This window comes from Cynocephalus volans, chromosome 1, assembly GCF_027409185.1.
Source record: "Cynocephalus volans isolate mCynVol1 chromosome 1, mCynVol1.pri, whole genome shotgun sequence".
Lineage (NCBI taxonomy): Eukaryota > Metazoa > Chordata > Mammalia > Dermoptera > Cynocephalidae > Cynocephalus > Cynocephalus volans.
Window position 1 is genome coordinate 70,773,966 of NC_084460.1, and position 22,161 is coordinate 70,796,126.

The window sequence follows — 22,161 nt, forward strand, 5'->3', positions numbered from 1 at the left end:
CTCCCCTTGAATCTGAGCTGGTCTTGTGACTACCTTTGGCCAATAGAGTGCAGTAATGTGCCAGTTCTGAGGCTAGATCTCAAAAGGCCTTGTATGCTTCTACTTTCTCTGATACCTGCTAATATGGGCTAAATGTGTCCCCCAAAAGTCTGTGTGTTGGAAACCTGATTTCCACTGTAACAGTGTTAAGAGGGTGAGAAATCCAATTATGGTATTTGAAAGGTGGGGCCTTTGGGAGGTGATGGGATCATGAGGACTATGTCCTCCTTAATGGATGGGTTGATGGTTTAATGGGTTGTCATGGGCATGGACAGGAGACTTTGTAAGGAGAGAAATAGTTTGGTGGTTTAACAGATTGTCATGGGTTTGGACTGGTGACTTTATAAGGAAAGCATATGAAGGCACTCTTGCCATTCTGTCCATGTGATACTCTGGTCGCCACAGGACTCTGTAGAAACTCCTCACCAAGAAGGCCCTCACCACATGTGCCCCCCAGACCCTGGACTTCCCAGCCCCTCAAACTGTAAGAAATAAATTTTATTTCTTTATACATTACCCAGTTTTAGGTATTCTGTTATAAGAAACAGAAAAGGAACTAATACACCTGCCATCTCCATATGAACAAGCCCAAGCTGGCATGCTGGAGGATGATAGGTACACAGTCTAGTTACCTCGCTTTTCCCACCCAACTGCTCTTTAACAACCAGCCATGTGTGTGAGACCATCCAAGACCCTCCTAGACTAGCCATACCCAACCAACCCATCAGCTGCCTGAAGATATGGACCAAGTCCAGTGGATCTCAAAGAAGCTTTGCTCATGTCTGTAGAACCTGGCTGACCTGTAGACTTGTCATTAATAATAAATGCTAAGTGCTTATTGTTTTAAGCCACCAAATTTTGAGATAGCATCAATGGAAAACTGATACATCCTTTGAGGGAGAAATTCTGTTTCTAGAAATTTATTGCACAGAAACATTTGCCAGCACAGGAGGAATTTTCCCATGCAGTGAGAAGGTAGGTAAAGGACTCTAGTTCTGCAGTCTGGGAAGGCAACCCTAGTCCTGCTGAATTAACACACCCCCACATCCCTGGCCAGAGATCAGACAGGCGGATATTCCTCAGGCAGTCCACCCCCATTTCCTTCCCCTAACTCCTACCACAGCCAGCTGGTTGAGTTGTGGGTGTCTGAGCCCCCAACCCAGAAAAGCAGCTAACCCTAATTAATATGCCCTCAGGACAATGGAAATAAAGTGCATCTGTGCCTTCCGGGAGAAGTGGCCAGAAAGTTCCACCCTGAACAGTCCTGACTAGCAGCCTTGTCAGTGGTCCAAGAAGTGACTGGGCTGACCCCCTCACTATAGGCCTGCCTAGCAGCCTCAGCCACCACCCAAGAAGTCACTGGACAGTCCCACTCACTGCAGGCCTGCCTAGTGGCCCCACCCACTGACCAGGAAGAAAGGAACAAAGGATACACAAAACAATCAGAAAATAACCAACAAAATCACAGGAGTAAGACCTCACACATCAATAATAACCTTGAATATAAATGAATTAAATCCTCCAATTAAAAGACATAGACTGGCTGAATGGATAAAAAAAAAAATACCTATCCATCTGTTGCTTACAAGAAACAAATCTTACCTACAGAGACACACATAGACTGAAAGCGAAAGGATGGAAAAAGATATTCCATGCAAATGAAAAACAAAAGTGAGCATGAGTAGTTATACTAATATCAGATAAAACAGACTTTAAAAATAAAAATCTGTACTAAGAGACAAAGAAGGGCACTATATAATGATAAAAGGATCAATATAGCAAGAAGACAGAACAATTATAAATTTATACGCACCCAGCACCAGAGCACCCAGATAGATAAAGCAAATGTTATCAGATCTAAATGGAGAGATAGACAGCAACATAATAATAGTTTGGGGCATATAACACCCCATTCTCAGCACTGGACAGATCATCGAGACAGAAAACCAACAAGAAAACATCAAATTTAAATGGCACCATAGACCAGATGGACCTAACAGACACAATCAGAGCATTTCATCCAACAGCTGAATATACATTCTTTTCATCAGCGTATGGAACATTCTCCAGGATTGTTGATATGAGAGGCCACAAGGTAAGTCTGAACAGGTTCAAAAAAACTGAAATCATATCTAGTATTTTTTCTGACCATAATGGGATAAAACTAGAAATCACAAACAAGAGGAACTTGTGAAACTACACAAATACATGGAAATTAAACATGTTCTTGAACAAAAAATAGGTGAAAGAAGAGATTAAGAAGGAAATCAAAAAATTTCTTGAAACTAATGAAGACAGAAACATAACATGTCAAAACCTATGGTATACAGCCAAGGTAATATTAAGAGAAATGTTTAGCCTACATCAGAAAAACAGAAAGATTTTAAATAAAAAGCCTAATGATGCACCTCAAGGAACTAGAAAACAAGAACAAACTAATACAAAATAAGTAGAAGAAATAATAAAAATCAGAACAGAAATAAATGAAATTGAGACTAAAAATACAATACAAAAGATTAATCAAGCAAAAATTTGGTTCTCTGAAAAGATAAAATCCACAAACCATTAGTCAGACTAACCAAGAAAAAGAGAAAAGACCCAAATAAATTAAATCACAAATGCAAGTGGAGACATTACAAGAGATAGCCCTGAATTAGAAGGATCATCAGGGACTATTATGAATAACTACATGCCATTATGAAAACCTGAAGGAAATGGATAAATTCCTAGACACGTACAACCTATCAAGATTAGGCCAAGAAGAAATAGAAGACCTAAATAGAACAATAATAAGTAATGAGCTTGAATCAGCAATAAAACATCTCCCAACAAAGAAAAGCCCAGGACCAAATGGCTTTACTGCCGAATTTTACCAAACATTTAAGAAAGAACTAATATCAATACTTCTTAAACTATTTCAAAAAATTAAAGTGGACAGAATTCTTCCAAATTCATACTACAAGGTCAGCATTACCCTTTGATGTACTTTGGATATGCTATCCCCTCCCCCAAAGCTCATGTTGAAAACTTATCCCCAGTGTGGTAGTGGTGGGAGGTGTTTAGGTCATAGGGTGGATCCCTCATGAATAGATTAATGCCCTCCCAGGGTGGTGGGGAGGGTAGTGAGTGACTTCTCAAACTATTACTTCCCACAAGAGCTGGTTGTTTAAAGGACCCTGGAACTTCCCCTCCTCCCCTCTCTCCTGCTTCTTCTTTCCTTGTACTCACCAGCTGCCCTGCCATTTTCCACCATGAGTAGAGGCATTCTGAGGCCCAAACCAGATGTCCCAGAATTGTGAGCCAAATAAGCCTCTCTTCTTTATAAACTATGCAGTCTCAGGTATTCTGTTATAGCAACACATAAATGGACTACTACATCCTAATACCAAAACCAGACAAGGACAAAACAACAAAAGAAAGCTACAGGCCAATAATATCCCTAAGGAACTCAGATGCAAAAATCATCAATAAAATACTAATGAACCAAATCCAACAGCACATCAGAAAGATTACACACCATCATCAATTGGGATTTATCCCAGGGATGCAAGGTTGTTTCAACATACACAAATCAATAAATATAATGCATCACATCAAAAGAATGAAAGAAAAAGACCATATTATCATCTTGATAGAAACAGAAAAAGCATTTGATAAAATTCAACATCCCTTCATGATAAAGACTTTCAACAAATTAGGTATAGAAAGAAAGTAATACAATAAACACTATATGTGACAAACCCACAGCTAACATCATACTGAATAGGGAAAAACTGAAAGCTTTCCCCCTAAGAACTGGAACAAGTCAAGGATGCCCACTCTCACCACTTCTTCAACACAGTACTGGAAGTTCTAGGCAGAACAACCAGGCAAGAGAAAGAAATAAAGGACATCTTAATTGGAAAGGAAGAAGTCAACTTGTCCCTGTTTGCAGATGACATGATTTTATATAGAGAAACCTAGACTCCACCAAAAATTCCTAAACCTGATAAACAAATTCAGTAAAGTTGCAGGATACAAAATCAACATGCAAAAATCAGTTGCATTTCCATACACAAGAAATGAACTTGCAGAAAAAAAAATCAAGAAAGCTATCCCATTTACAATAGCAACAAAAAAACCCATAAAATGTCTAGGAATAAGTTTAACCAAGGAGTGGAAAGATCTCTACAATGAAAACTGTAAAACACTGATATAAGAAATTAAAGATGACATAAAAAATGTGGAAAGGAATCCAATGCTCATAGATTGGAAGAATCAGTATCATGAAAATGACCATACTACTCAAAGTCATCTACAGATTCATGCAATCCCCATCAAACTATCAATGACATACTTCACAGAAATATAAAAAACAATTAAAAATTTTATATGGAACAACAAGAGACCCAAAACAGCCAAAGCAATCCTGAACAAAAAGAACAAAGTGGGGGGTACCACATTCCCTGACTTCAAAATATACTACAAAGCTATGGTAATCAATATAGCATGGTACTGTCACAAAAACAGACACATAGACCAATATAGAACACATATTTAAATATACATTATATTAAATAACATATTTAATATCTATGTCATAGAACAGATATTTAAGGAATAAATCCATGTATCTAAAGCCAACTGGTTTTTAACAAAGGAATCAAGAATGCACATTGGGAAAAGGACAGTCTCCTCAATAAGTGGTGTTGGAAAAATTGGAGATCCATATGCAGAAGAACGAAACTAGGCCCCTCTCTCCCTTCTCTCACTATATACCAAAATCAACTCAAAAAGTATTAAAGAGTTAATTGTAAGTCCTGAAGCAATAAAACTTCTAGAAGAAAACATAGGGGAAAGGCTTCAGGACATAGATCCAGGCAAAGATTTTATGAATAATACTTCCAAAGCACAGGGAACAAAAGCAGAAAATAACAAATGGGATGATAGCAAACCAAAAAGTTTCTGCACAGCCAAGGAAACAGTCAACAGAGCAAAAAGCCAACATATGGAATGGAAGAAAATATTTGCAAATTATTTTACCCAACAAAGAATTAATATCTAGAATATATGAAGAACTCAAACAACTCAAAAGTAAATAATCAAATAACCCAATTAAAAAATGGACAAAGAAACCACTTTTTTAAAATTTATTTTTATTAGCATATTCATTATTACGAATCATACCTATTCTCTATGCCCCTTATCCAATTTCTCCCCCTCCCTGTCCCCTTCCCCCTCCCGCCTCTAATAACCATAGATATCTTCTCTCCATCTGACAAATTAACTGTTTCTCTGTTGTTTGTTGCCTAGATGATCTGTCCAGTACTGAGACAGGTGTGATCAAATCCTCCCTTATTATCATAAAGCAGATGTTTCTTCTATTACTCTGGAGTGTGCTTTGTGGAACAAGAGGGCCATGGCAAAGGCAATTGTGGAGGCTATGAAGGGTTACTCATGTGAAAATAATGGTTTTGGTGTGCTCTTTACCTGGTTGTGGCTAGATTTGGCTTGCCCCATCTCCACACCTCAGGACCCTGGTAGGGCCCGGGGCAGTGGCAGTAACTGGCCTAGTTGTGGCTGAGTTTGGCTTTCCCCTGATCCATGGCTTATTCTAAGATGATGTTGTGGAGCAGTTGGGGGTGAGGGGTAGAAGGAAAGGTGGAGGGGAATAAGGTGGGAGGAGAAGGAAGGAGGGGGGACGTGATTGAGGCCTGTGGCACCCCCCTCATTCTGACAGGGCAGATGGGGGCTTCCAGCAGCAGATAGGTCATTGCTAGGCTGGATGCAGATGTCAGGGAGGTCTGGCTGAAGTCCATGCCCCCTGCCCCAGCTCGGGAGCTCAGGGTATTTCTGGCAGTGGCTCGGTGGTCATCACTGGGCTTGGTATGGATGTCAGGGGGGCATGACTGACGCCCTTGGTGACCCCCGCCACCCTGGCTCAGGAACTTCAGATGCTTCCTGTGGCAGCCTGGTCGTCGTCACTGGGCTGCGTGGAGTTGTCCAGGGCATGTGACTGAGGCCCATGGCCCTAACCCCACCCTCGATTGGGAGTCCAGGGGGCTTCCGGTCCTTCTAGGTTTTATAGATGTTCTTTGGTGGTGTTAGAACTTTACTGGTTAATGTCAAACTTTGTCTCTGATCTGTGGGTATTTGGGGTTTTTATCAGTTCTGTGTTGGGTTATTTGCTGTTCCCACCACTTAAACTCTACACTGGAACTAATTTGTTGTCCTGTGGTTACTTCTAACATGGGGGAATTTCCTGTGGGAACCAGTGCTTGAGCCCTTTGGTTGAGCAAATTGTTGCTTTGCTGCTGATTCTCTGGGGAAGGCTTTTTGTGCAGCTCAGGTTTTAATTGTTGGCCTTGTAAGCACTTCCAGGTCTTGTGAGGTCTGCTACCACTGAGTTGTGTAGAAACTGGTCTGAGCCTGAGTCTTTTCAGCAAACTGCACCCCTGCAGTTCTACATTCCTGAACAGTCTTCACTGAGTGGTCCTGTGCTGACTGCAGGGCAGATAAGCTGTCCATGCTGTGCTCCAACATCCCCCCAGTGGCCCGTTTCCCCCATCGCCCACACTCCAAACACTTCCCATGGGACAGGCCATGCACCTTTCCCTTGTAATGGCTCACTGGTTTCTGAGTGGCTCCTTTTTTCAGTTCTTCTTGTCCCCTTGCTCCTATGTGGGTCCACAGGAACCCTGTTAGTGGTCTTGCTGGCCCGGGGGCCACCAAGGCCCTCTTCTCTCCTGCAATCTCTAAGCAGCTTCATACAGAGGGCACAGCAGTGGCTTTTGCCAGTTCTTGCTCCATGTACTCACCTGCTCCAGCCTTGAAGTGTCTGGGCTCAAAATGTTGGGAATGGTCCTTTCTTTCTCTCATCATGGCTTCTACTGCATTTATGAACTACATAGATCTCTCCTCCTCTTCCCCTGAGCTCTAGCAGGCCCAGCTTGGCTGTCATTGATTTTTTAGTAGTTGTAAATTAGTTGATTTGTGGGAGAAAGTGACACTGGGGACTGATGATTCTGCTATTTTCCAAATTGACATTTTTTGAAAGAAGATATACAAATGGTCAACAGGTATATGAAAAAATGCTCAACATCACTAATCAGTGAAATGCAAATCAAAACCATAATGAGATATCATCTCACCCCAGTTAGAATGGCTATTATGAAAAAGACAGAAAACAACAAATGCTGGCAAAGATATGGAGAAAGGAGAACTATTATACATTGCTGGTGGGAATGTAACTCAGCACAGCCATTATGGAAAACAGTATGGAAGTTTCTTAAACAACCATAGATGGAACTACCATATGATCCAGCAATCCCTTTACTGGGTACCAAAGGAATGGAATTCATCATGTCGAAGGGATACCTACACTCCCATGTCTATGGTGGCTCTATTCACAATAGACAAGAGTTGAAACCAACCTAAATGTCCTTCAACAGATGACTGGATAAATAGGATGTGGTATATATACATAATAGAATACTACTCAGTCATTAAAAAGGATGAAATTCTGCCATTTACAGTACTGTGGATTAGCTTGGAGAAAATTATGTTAAATGAAATAAGTCAGGCACCGAGAGAGAAACACCACATGTCCTCATTCATATGTGGAGGTTAAAAAAGTTGATCTCATAGAAGTAGATCATAGAATAATAGTTACTAGAGACTGGTGGGGGTAGGGGGAAGGCGATCAGGAGAGGGTTGTCAGTGGATACAAAATAGTAGAGAAACAGGAAGAATGAGATCTAGTGTTCTATAGTAATATGGGGACACAACAGTCAGCAACGAAGTACTGTGTATCTGAATAGCTAGTCGACATGATGTTGAATGTTCCTAACACAAAGAAGTGACAAATGTCTGAGGTGATGGATATAAAGCACCCTGATATGATCACTGCATAAGGTATGAATGCACCCAAATATACTGTACTCTGTGAATATAAACAATTATCATGGGTCGATTAAGAAAAATAAAGAGAGAGAGAAACAGAGAGTAGAATAGTGGTTACCAGAGGCAGGGAAAGGGAGGGGGTGGGGAAAAGTTGGTAGACTTGTACAAAAGTTACAAAGTTACAGTCAGATAGGAGGAAAAAGTTCTGGTGCTCTAGAGTGATAATAGCTAATGATATTGTATTGTATATTTCAAGACAGCCAGAAAAGAGGATCTTAAACGCTACAAAGAAATGCTAAATGTTTAGGTGATAGATATGCTAACAATTCTGATTAGATAATTATACAGTATATGCATATATTGAAATAACAAACTGCACCCCATAAACATGTACAATGAAATAAATATATTAAAATTAAATAATTTCTCAGAGGTCTGTGTTCCACTTTTAACTTTGCCTCTCTGTCTCTGTGAAGTCTTGGGCAAATTATGGATCAAAACCTAGAGTTCTTATGTGTAAAATGAAGGTAATAATACCTAATTCACAATACTATTGTAGAATGTCAGTAAAAATGCACACTACACATTCAACGAATGAGAACTACTACCATGAGGTATTTTCATAGTACTGAATCAATTCTGATTTACATTTTTCTAAACTTGTAGGACATTTTAAGTATCTTTAATTTCCTCTTTGTTCATCACTCTCTACTCCCACCCCTTAAAAAAATAAACAAATGAGGATGGGAGAAATGACATAATTATTTTTCTATTTCAGTAATCAAAAAGGTGAATTACTGAACATATAAAATGAACATGCTTGACTTATAATTTAAGGAACAACTCTATCAGACTATAATTACAAATGCATTTATTCTAGTTAAATGAGTAGTATATGTTTTTATGCAATATAGTTGCTGCCTATTTAACTAAGGAAATTCAGAATTTCCAGGTTTTGATCATGTATTAGCACAACATAATACCAATAGTATAATAAAAGAAAATTCTCAAAGGTTCTTTAAAGTTTTCACAATGTCAAAAGACAGGAAGTATCAGAAAAATAAAAAAAAATATTTTCTGACCCCAACTTTTGCCATTTGAACTCACATCATCAGTTCAAGTTCATGACTTCTTGCCGTCAGATGTTTCTGTTTTTCTGATGCTTCAGTCTGACTATTCTCAGAGACTTTTAAAATCCAAACTTTCTGGATGATAACAAATGCTGCTACCCTTTCCCTAGCTTATTCCTTTATTGTGCTCTTCAGGTTAACCTCTTAAAGGCTCTTTTTTTTTTCTTTTTGAATGGTAAGGGGATCGCAGCCCTAGGCACGGTGTGGTCTGCACCACGCTCAGCCAGTGAGCGCACCAGCCATTCCTATATAGGATCTGAACCCAAGGCCTCGGTGCTACCAGCACCACACTCTCCCGAGCGAGCCATGGGGCCAGCCCTTAAAGGCTCTCTTAACACTATCACATTGGCCATTAAGTTTTAACTCATGAATTTTGGAGGGGACACATTCAAACCACAGCAATTTGCAAACATAAACTAGTCTCATGTTTATGCAACAGAAAATGGGGAAACCTAAGATAAAGAGAAACACAAGCAAACAAGAATTGTGCTGTGCATCAATTTGTTTGAGAGATCTGTTTGTTGTAAAGGACCTTGGAACTTCTGTGTCTAAAACACATGAAAATCTCTTTCCAGCCCCAAACGTATAAGTTAATCCATTGCCACATTGCCTGTTTATCCTCTAGGTACAAGAAAAAATCATGTTACCAGACAAGTTGTACATAAAAACAAGCCAGGATTCTATCGAAAGCATGCCTACTAATGATCGAAAAGCCTTGCCTCTACTAAAGCAGTGTCCAGGCACGGTCCCCCAGTGGTTGTGAGCAAGCTTACATACAGGAAAATAAAGTGGAATACAAGCTGTGGCTGAGGATTTCTTGGAGCAAAGTGAGTGTCAGGGAATAAGAAGCTTTAGACTCACAGAGATCGTTTTTTAATGTATCACATTGTGACATTCAAACTTTTACACCTGTGGTTATGTGAAAAACCATGTTAAGCCTTCACTACAGGTCAAGACTTGAGCATTGATTTTTAAGATTGAGCAAGTAAAGTCAAGTCCTAAATATCTCAACTCAATTTCCACAGCTAGAAATACCCAAGAAAAAGGAGGCCCTGTTGCAAATGACTTATAAAGGTGTTGGAGGCTAAGGTGATAGAGATCACCAGGGAGAGACAGGAAAGAGGGTTTACACAGAAGGAAAGAACTGGAGAAGATGTGGAAATTATACCCTGAAGTAAGGGCAGAGTGAATAGTAAACAAGGAATCACACTCGTGCAGTGAAATGATGGCCCACATTTACTGGCTCTTTCTGCGTGTCAGGCATTGCTGTAGGTGGTTTATATGTATTCAATTTATGCTCACCTACCTAATGAAATAGTACTATTATTATGTCCTTCAGAGGTCTGAAGCAGAGAAAGGAGTAGCAACTGGACAATGACTTACATAGTTTACACAGCTACTAGGAGGTGTAAGGATTGAAGGCAAGGTAGCCTAGTTTCTTGTTTATAGTCTGTGTTTATAGTCATTATACAACCACCCTCCCACCCAAAGAGTAGTAATACACTGACACAATTTATTAATTAATACTTGTAGTCATATGTAATTTGGATATGTAATTTGGATTATTCAGAATTGACAAAGATATAAATCCTAGTGGGAAACCTGAAGTAATATCTAGCACACACACACACACACACACACACACACACACACACACACACACACACAAGTGAGATACACTGAGGTTATGTTTAACATTTGTTATAATCAATCATATTTATCTGTTTGGACTTAGAGACCTTGTATCTCTTTATCTCTTAATAATAATAATAATAGAAAACATTCCTAGGTACTTACATACTATTTGTTAAGCTCTCCTTTAAGTTCTGTACATATATTAACTCAATTAATCCATAGAAAAGCCCTAGGAGGTAATGTGTTAGTTAAAATAATGTATCAAACAAACCCAAACAGATATGACAACTCAAACAAAACAGAAGTTCACTTCTTGCTCACATATAATCCCTATTAGGCATTCCTTTTGGTGGGCAGCTCTCCTCCAAGCAGCGATTCAGGGGCCCAGGCTCCTTCTATCTTATGGCCCTGCCATCTTCAAAATGTGGTTTCCATGTCACTAAGCTTGTCTGCATCATGTGGGTGGAAAAGAAATTAGCACATGGGATTGAGGAAGTGGTACACATCCCTTCATTCATTGATTCATTCATTCATTGGCTATTACTCAAGCACGTGGCCACACCTAACTAAAAGGGAAGCTGGGAAATGTGGTCTAGCTGTATGCCCAGGAAAAGGAGTAATAGTTTGGGGAACACCACACCAATCTTTGCCACAAGTAAGCAAATTATTAGCCCCATTTTACAAATTAAGAGACTTGGGCACAGGGGGTTAAATAAATTACCCAAGTCATACAGTTGGTAAGCAGCAGAGCCAGGATTCAAACCTAGCTGTCTGGCTCAAGAGTCCTGCTCTTAACTGCTGCAGTTAATTAATGCCTCTTGAAGAAATAGTGAATTGAATTATGCAGGCACAGGTACACTGTGTTACATTTATCACATAATGTAACAAATGGAAGCAACACATTTCCTTCTTTTAAACTTTTATCTCTCCTATCCCTGCTATCCTCTCTTGGAGGATATTCCTTCACTGGCACATAAGGTTTAGTAGATTCTTGTGTAAGATTTTTCTATCAAGAGCTCCTACCAATTCTATAAAATAAAGTTTTTAGTATTGGATTCCAAATTTCTAAAATGTTATCACAGTCTTGAATAGAAGCAGCAGTAACCATAGTACTTGAAAGACAGTACTTCATCCCAATAAATTTCTTCTAAACTGAAATAAAATGGATGAGCTAGAGTACTTTTTTACTGGAACTTCGAAGTATAAAACATATTTTATCAGTTATAAAACTCTTTTCTCTGACTGTGAAATACTGTTAGCTTCAGTGGGGTTCTATCCCCCTAAATGTTTTGGTCTCATGCCTTGTGCATCTCTTTGCCTTTATTTTACAGTGTCTGGATCCATATTGAGTTTATATTTTAAAATAATGTCTCATAAAGGCATCAAGTTCTTCTTAAGGAAAAGCTGCTTGTTTTCAATAACAAAACATTGTGCTTGATAATAATTCTTCCTTCACAGGATACACTGTTGTTGAGGGCTTGTCAGTCTCTACCTTCAGCAGCCCCAATCAGAAGCTGTGGGCTGAACCCTGATGAGTTCCTGGCAAAGCCTTCCAGGTGCCAGCACTGAGGCTGGACCTGAGGCTCTAGGCCTCCCGCCAAACAGAACTTTGGTTGAGGTTCTCACTGTGACCCAGGAGCCCCTCTACACTACCTTTGAACACCAGCCCAAGCCCCACACTCACATACCACATTCACGTCATTTCAACTCTCAGCTTCAAGTTCTCTTCAACACATCCTGTGGTTCTCATCTGTTTCATGCTGGAGGTCCAGTGAGGAAATGTCATGATGCAGAGCTGGGATAAGGTCTGAGAATCACTGTGCTAATGAACTGCAGCTTTTCACTAATCCATACCATTTAACAAATATATATTTGCCACTTGCTCTATGCCAGGTACAACAATTCAACCATGCATATGGTGGAAGGAGACAGATGAATAAGCTGGCAACTCCAAGACAACATGATATGGGCCATAATAAGTGCTAGTTCAAGATTGTAGGGGTTCACAGAGGAGAAACACCTAGGCCAACCACACCAGCAACATAGGCAGTATCATCTAAACTGGCATCTGGAGGTAAGCCAAGTCCCATGTGCTACCGGGGGCACAGACTCCAGCCCCCAAGGAACCCACCCACAGCCCTGAGCAAGCACCAAGCTAAGCTGAGTCTGGCATGCCTTCAAGGACACAAAATCCAGCCCCAGAAAGCCTTGCTCACTGCTGGGACAGGAGCCAGGATGGTGTACCATAACCACTGCCACACCTACTGTCATCACAGGGACAGTTCACCACCACAGTAGCAGCCAGGGCCATCCACTCTACAGACAACCTGCCACCTACTCAATGATATTGATAAAAGAAGAGTCAACAGTGGATCCTACAAATAGAGGAGGAAATGTTTATCCTCATAGCAAATCCCAGAGTAATAGAAGAAACAAGTACCGTACTAGATGACCAAACATCAATGAAATACTACTAGAACTACAAACAAACAAGAGATATGACACCACTGAAGGAGTATAGTAATGCTTAAACACCAGACTGCATAGAACAGGAAATCCTTGAAATGTCTGAAAAGGAATTCAAAGCAAAGACCTTAAGAAAACTACAAGAGATAACAGAAGACTCAATTAGAGAACACAATAAAACAAGAAAAAATATCCAAGATACAAAGGAGGAAATTTACAGAGATTAATACTTTAAAAAAAATGTATCAGAACTCCTAGAAATGAATGATTCACTTAATGAAATAAAAACACAACAGAGAGCTTGAGCAGCAGACTAGAGCAAGCAGAAGAATTTCAGATATCAAAGATATCTTTTTGAAATAACCCACACCAACAAAAAAAAAAAAAAAAAGGACAAAATAAAGAAAATCTAAGAGAGCTAACAGACAACTTCAGGTGCTCAAACATCCAAATCACGGGTATTCCAGAAGGGGAGGAGAAAGGAAAAGGCATTGAAAGCCTATTCCAGGAAATAATAACAGAAAACTTCCCAGGCATAGGGAGAGATGCAGACCTTCAGGTCCAGGAAGACAAAAGTTTCCCAAATAGATTCAACCCAAAACAATCTTCACCAAGACACATTATAGTCAAATCTTCAAAGCTAAAAGACAAAGAGAGAATTTTAAAAGAAGCAAGAGAAAAGCGTCAAGTCACCTATAAAGGAGCTTCCATCAGACTAATAGCAGACTTCTCACCTGAAACCCAACAGGCCAGAAGAAAGTGGAATGATATATTCAAAATAATAAAAGAAAAAAAATATCAGCCAAGAATTCTATACCCAGCAAGGCTCTCCTTCAGAAATGAGGGAGAAATAGTGCATTTCCCAAACAAAAATTGTGGGAGTTCACTAACACATGACCAGCCCTGCAAGAAATTCCCAAGGGAGTCCTTCATCTAGAATCTGAATAATGATGACCACTATCACAAACACACAAGAAAGAGCAAAACCTGCTATTGAAACAAAAATGCAAATGAGAAAGAAAAAGAAGCTAAATCATGCCACCTCAAATTTGTAACTAACATTGACAAAGAGAAATAAAAGTGGAAGAAGTGAACTAAAGATATTTAAAACATCTAAAGAAAAAGCAATAAAATGACAGGAATAAAACAACATCTATCAATAACAACAACAAATGTGAATGGATTAAACACCCCATTCGAAAGACAGAGACTCTTAGGCCTAAAGAAAGAAATAGGCCCAAATATAAGAGCAGGTTACCTGAACACCCCTTTCTCAGTATGGGACAGATCTTCCAGGCAACAAATCAACAAAGAGAAACAGGATTTAAACTACACCTTAGACCAAATGGACTTATCAGATGCATACAGAACATTTCATCCAACAACTAAAGAACATACTTTCTTCCCATCAGCACATGGAACATTGTCCAGGATAGAGCACATATTGGGTCACAAATCTACTCTCAGCAAATTTTAAAAACTCGAAATAATCCCAAGTGTCTTTTCAAACCACAATAGACTAAAACTAGAAATCAATAACAAGCAAAACCCTGCAAAACAATATAAATACATGGAAAATAAACAACAGGCTCCTGAATGACTTATGGGTCCAAGAAGAAATTAAACAGGAAATCAAAAAATTCTTGAAACTAATAAAAATAAACATACATCATACCAAAACCTGTGGGATACTGCAAGAACAGTACTAAGAGGGAATTTTATGGCAATAAATGCTCACATCAAAAGAATGGAAAGACTTCAAATAAATAACCTAACACTATGCCTCAAAGAACTAGCAAAACAACAACAATCCAATCCTAAAGAACAGACAGAAATAATTAAGATCAGCACAGAACTAAATGAAATAGGGAAACAAAAAATTATACAAAAGATCAATGAAACAAAAAGTTGGTCTTTTAAGAAGACAAATAAAATAGACAAACTGCTAGCTAAGTTAACAAAAAATAAAAAAAGGAGAAGACCCAAATAGTAAAAATTAGAAATGAAAAGTGAGACATTACGACTGATACCACAGAAATATGAAGAATCACTAGAGACTATTACAAACAACTGTATGAAAACCTGGAGGAAATGGATAAATCTCTGGACACATGGAAACTATGCAGACCAAACTAAGGAGAGAGAAAAAAAACAAACAGACCAATAACAAGCAATGATATTGAAGCAATAATCAGCAATCTTCCAACAAAGAAAAGCCCAGGTCCAGATGGCTTTACAGCTGAATTCTATCAAACTTTTAAAGAAGAATTAATACCAATTCTCCTCAAACTATTCCAAACAATTGAAACAGAAGCCATGCTCCCAAACTAATTCTACGAGGCCAGCATCATCCTGATACCAAAACCAAAGATACAACAAACAAAGAAAATTACAGGCCAATATCCTTGACAAACATAGATGTAAAAATCCTCAACAAAATATTAGCAATCAGGGTACAGTGACACATCATAAAAATTATACAACATGATCAAGTGGGATCCATCCCAAGGATGCAAGGTTGGTTCAACATATGTAAGTCAATAAATGACATACATGACATCAACAAAATCAAGAACAAAAGCCATACAATTATCTCAATAGATGCAGAAAGAGCATTTAACAAAATTCAACATCCTTCATGAGAAAGACTCAACAAATTAGGTGTAGAAGGAAAGTATCTCAACACAATAAAAGTCATCTACAACAAGCCACTACCAATATGGGGAAAAACTGAAGGCTGTTTCCCTCAAGAACAGGAACAAGATAAGGATGCCCACTCTCACCACTTCTGTCTAACATAGGACTGGAGGTACTAGCCAAAGTAGTCAAGCAAGAGAAAGAAATAAACGGCATCCAGATTGGAGAGGACGAGTTCAAACGGTCCTTCTTTGCTGATTGCATGATCTTATATATAGAAAAAACCTAAAGACTCTACCAAAAAGCTATTAGGAATGGTTAATGATTTCTGTAACATTGCAGGATACAAAATAAATGCCCCCAAATCAGTTGCATTTATATTCTCCAGTAATGAGCTAACAGAAAGAGAAATCAAGGAAGTAAGCCCATTTACAATAGTCACAAATAAATAAAATACCTAGGGATCCATTTAGCAAAGGAGGTGAAAGATCTCTACAATGAGACCTACAAACCACTACTGAAAAAACTTAAAGAAGACACAAAAAGATGGAAAGATATTCCATGCTCTTGGATTGGAAGAATTAACATTGTGAAAATGTCCATACTACCCAAAGTGATCTACAGATTCAATGCCAATGACATTCGTCACAGAAATGGAAAAAACAATCCTACCATTCATATGAAAAAACAAAAGACCCTGAATAGACAAAGAAATCCTGAGCAAAAAATAAAATAAAATAAAGCTGGAGGCATAACACTACCCTACTTCATATTATACTTCAAAGCAATAGTAACCAAAACAGCATGGTACTGGCATAAAAACAGACACTGGGACCAGTGGAACAGAATAGAGAACGCAGAAATCAACCCACAGACTTACAGCTATCTGATATGTGACAAAGGCAACAAAAACATACATTGGGGAAAAGACAGCCTCTTCAATAAGTGGTGCTGGGTAACTGGATATCCACATGCAGAAGTTTGAAACTAGACCTGCACCTCTCATCATATACCAAAATCAACTCAAAATGAATAAAAGACTTGTGTAAGACCTGAAACTGTAAAACTACTAAAGGAAAATATAGGGGAAACACATTAGGAACTAGGTCTAGGCACAGACTGTACAAACAAGAGCCCAAAAGCACAAGCAACAAAAATAAAAATAAACAAATGGGACTATATCAAAATAAAAAGCTTCTGCACAGCAAAGGAAACAATCAACAGAGTGAAATGACAACGCACAGAATGGTAGAAAAATTTTGCAAACTATACATCTGACGGGTGATTAATATCAACAATATAAAAGGAACTCAAGCACTTACACAGTAAAAAAATAAATAAATAAAATAACCTGATTAAAAAATAGGCAAAGGAGCTGAATAGATATTTTTCTAAGGAAGACATAGAAATGACCAACACATACATGAAAGAATGCTCAACATCACTAATCATGAGGGAAATGCAAATTAAAACCACATTGAGATATCGCCTCACCCCAGTTAGACTGGCTATAATCAAAAAGACAGAGAATAACAAATTCTGGCAAGGATGTAAAGAGAAGGGAATGTTCCTACACTATTGGTAGGACTGTAAATTAGTACAAGCACTATGCAAAAGAGTATGGAGATTTCTCAAACTACAGACAGATCTACCATACGAACCAGCAATCCCACTGCTGGGTATATACCCAAAAGGATGGCAATCATCATGTTGAAGGGACACCTGCACTCCCATGTTCATCACAGTTCTGTTTACAATAGCCAAGAGATGGAACCAACCTAAATGTCCTTTGACAGATGACTAGATATGGAAAATGTGGTATATATACGCAATCGAATACTACTCAGCCATAAAAAAGAATGAAATTCTGCAATTTGCAGCAACATAGATGAGCTTGCAGAAAATTGTGTTGAGTGAAATAAGCCAGGCACAGAGGGAAAAACACCTCATGTCCTCATTCATAAGTGGGAGTTAAGAGAGAAAGAAGGAAGGAAAGAAACACAACAGTGGTACATTTGAATTGCAGAGGGAGAGAACATACTTAGAGTTGCAAAGTGGGTTGGGGGAAAGGGGGAGGGGGAGGGAGGTCAGGGATTAATTGGGTGGGGGTCGCAGAGCATAATCACAATTTGTGGTAATGGGCATGCTGCCAGTATTGATCTGGCCATCACAGCTTCGGCACAAGTGGTGATGGTCATCTTTATACCCCATGAATATTCATAACCAATAAAAAATCATAAGAAAAATAAAAAGTAAAAAATGAACTGGCATGTAAACCGAGGTCAAACATGGCATCAGCTACTGTTCAGGGCCAATAGGAATCAGCCAGGCAAACTGTGTAGAGGCAAGGTCAGTGACAGTGGCAGTGATATGACAGATGGAGAGGGTCAAAAAGTGCGCTGCAGGCAAAGGGACACCCAGAGCAGGGCTCAGAAGTGGCACAACATAGGCTGCATTCAGGCAGTTCAAGTGTTGTAACGCAGCTGCAGGGCAGATGCTAAGAGGGGGGTGGAAGTGTGGGCAGAGCACAGAGGAAATGGCCAGATCTGAGGCGAGCAAGAATCAGATGTCATGAAATCTCAGTAAGCATGTCCTGCAAGAAAACTTCTCCCTGAGGGCAATGAGGAGCTGAACAGCAGTTTTAAGCAGAGAAGTGGTGTGGACCACAGAACACCTGTTATCACCATTAGTTATCCTAGGCAGTCCCTCCCCAGTTCCCAAGAGACAAAGCTCCTGGAACATTGCTTGACTCAGCCAAGCACAATGACATGGAAGCCACATTTTTATGATGGCAGGGCCACAAAATGGAAGGAGCCTGGACCCCTGAGTCACTGCTTGGAGGAGAGCCAACATCTAATAGGAATACCTGGTAAGGGTTATATGTAAGCAGTAATTGAACTTCTGTTGTGTCTGAGTCATCATTATCTGCTTAGGTTTGTTTGTTATAGCATTGTCTTAACTACTGCTCTACCTCCTAGGGCTATTCTGTGGATGAAATGAGTTAATATAGGTACAGAGCTTAAAGGAGAGCTTAGCAAATAATATGTAAATGCCTAGGAATGTTTGTTATTATTATCATTATCATTAAGAGATAAAGAGATGTAGGGGCCTCAGTCCTAACAGATGAATATAGTGGATTAGAACAAATGTTAAACATGACCTCGATGTATCTAATTTTTGTGTACTTTTCTTTTTTAGATAATCAAGTTTTCCACTGAGAAAGCCACAGAGAAGGGGCATCAAGTATAATTCATTCAACAGTCAGCAAAATTTGACTGAGTATCAACTGTATGCCAAACCCCAGGGTTCATCGATAATAAAGCGTTGCTACTTTGAATTGTGGTTCTTAGAGAAGCAGAGTCGGCATCACCTGGAAGCTTGTTGAAAACTGCAGAATCTCAGGCTCCATGCCAGACCCACTGAAACAGAATCTTCATTTTGACAAGATCCCCAGGTGACTTATAAGCACGTTAAAGTTTCAGAATCATTCTTAAAAAAGAATTCAGCCCCTGACATTAAGGCACTAATCCATGGAAAGAAAGGGGACAGGGTAATTAATTCTGGCAGGGAAAATAGGGAAAGACTTAACAGATGAAGTGTTCATTTCAAGTTGGATTTTGAAGGACAAGTAGTAGTTTACCAGGAGGAAAAAGAGGGGGAGGACACTTCATTAGAGGAACTAGAGTGTGTAACAACAGAGCTGTGGAGGACTATGACCTTGTTCTGTGGGACTGCAAAGGTAGTCCGGCACTGATTATGAGATCAGAACTAGAAAACATCTTCAAATTTTGGGACACAGGAAGTAGATCCGGACCCTCAAAATCAGAGCACTTCTCAACATGCCATCCTACACGCTGGACCCTAAGTGTGGAGCAGAAGCCATATCCTGTTCGTAAGCATTGAACATGAGGCCCCCAACTACAGGGGGCACCATTTCCATCAGCTCATGGTAAAGATGCACTGAAGATGTCCAACCTCTTAGTCCTGTACCCATATCCTCTAAGTCCCCGGCAGAAGGGGAAGAGACTGCTCACTTGCCTAACACCCTAGAAACCCTTAAGCCAGTGGGAAAGTATACCTCAGCTGGGACGAGGGCTGCTCCAGACATGGTGATGCTGGGCTCTCCAGGTGAGTGTGGCAGTGTTTACACCTGTCTGGGAGGATTAAGGGACAGTGGATGACAGCAGGTTCCTTAAAGCAAAACATGACATCATCTGCCTAAGGCAAAAACAAATAAGTCCATTACAAATGCTATTTTCTTTCTTTAAGATCAAAATGATTTAATATAGTTATAGTATTTTTAAATTGTGCTCTGCAAATGTTTAGAAATAAAACAATCTTCGAGGCTGCAGGACAGCCTCACAGGACAGAGAGACCGTCCCTCTCACAGGAACAGGCATTATGACGGCTAACCTTCCCATTAGTCCCACAAAGCAGTTACTACCCTCCATCCTATTTTCTACGTTAACAAACTATATTGGAGAATTCAGCCTTAAGGAAAACTGGGTTCCAATCCTGAACCCGTCACTCATTACTTGATAATGAACCCATTCTTTAGAAAATGAATTCATTCCATTCCTTTCTCCCTAAGGCTTAACCCCAAGCACATTCATGTTTTATAAGTTTAGAGTTGATTGTATATACCCCATGGCTTTGTACATTGCAGTATTATTGCCCATGCCCTTAAATATGTATACATGGAAGCTGATTCTCCTAAATACTACTGGGTAGGTAATGACATGCCTGGAGAGTTAGACCATACACTTTGCCTTATTGAAAATTTTGTATGGCTTGTGGTTAAATTTGGCTGGTTAAATAAGTAAGCATTCTACTGTGTTGCCCCTGAAGATAGCAAGCCTTCCCGTCCCTACTTGTGTCTCTGTATAGGCTAATCTCCTATTTTGTGATTTCTGATTTAAAATTTCATTTTGCCTTTGCCTACAATATACTATTTCCACAAGAGCTCTGGGAATAGAAAATTGAAAAACCAGAGCCATCCTAATTCTTTCTCCAGCCAGCAAAGCCCTCCCTGGGAAGGTTGTACCCTCCAGCACTCATCAAAAGTAATTATCCTGGAGAGGGAACCTGGTTTGGGAAAGTGAGACCATTTCTATTATTACTTTCTTCTATTAAATAATAAATAACAGGATAAAGTTAAAGCATACAAGATAACAAAAGGTAAATAATAATAATAATAATTTTTAATTTTAAAAAAAGAACAAGCTACAGAAAAACTGCTCGCTCACCAGAGAAATGTTTCTGATCAGAATAAACAATAAAATAATTTTGTTGTTCCTTTAGCATTTTCTTTTAGTTTTACTTGAGAATTAAATTCTCTCATTGGGTTTAACCTGAGACCTAGTCTAACACTGAATCTTAGATGTTTGGCTTTAAACAAACCACAAACATAGGAAAGCCAAGTTTTACAAAAAAAATGTGTGTAACCTATAAGTATTTACAAGCTTTGATGAGCAAATCAAGACTCTAATTATATTTAACACCCTAATTTTCCTACCATAAAAGGAATTTATATTGTGGGGAGCAGGCATTCTACATACAAAAATTTAGAACAGAACGATAATAGTTCTTTGCAAGCAATGTCTGGGCGGGGGGAACAATGCTAATAGAATCACAAATGCTGAGTGGATTTCTTTTTAAATATTTCTAAAATATTTTAATGATTATTGCAACGAAGTTAGTGCCAACTCATCTTTATGTCCAGGAATACAAGATAAATTTACACAGGCAGCTTGCTACTAAAGCCTGCTTTCTAAACAGCTGAGTGGGCAGTAGTCTATGAGATATAATCTAAAGAGCCTAGATTTTGTTTCCTAAAAGAAATGTTACACCTTGGTTTCCTGAAATCCCACCATGAAAGCACTTTTGGTCTAGTAGAGCAGTAGCCTGAAGATTGTGAGATCATTTATAAGGAAAGAGTGGGGAGTTTTATTTTTTGAGCACACACTTCATCCCAACATTATGTTAGGCAATTCATAAAGTAGTTTAATCTTCCCAACAGCCCAATAAGGAATATTGAATAACCATATTTCCAAATGAGGTCTCACAGAAAGGTGAAATACATTATTTTAGGTTCCATGGTTAGAAAGGGAAAGAGTCAATATTGGTAACAGTTCCATCCTTGCTGGTGTCCATTCCGTGTACTTACAGTCTATCATACTATGAACCCAGAAGGCACACAGTCTTAAGATTGGGCCAACCCTCAGCAGTGAGTTTACACTTTTGTCATGCGGCCGAGTAGAGGATCAATTGTTTCAGCCTGACACTCTTGGATTAGCCCTAGAACATTTTTTTAAAAATAGAACTTGGGTTGAAATGTCAAGAAAAACCCATTAATCTCTATCAGGCTCGCTTA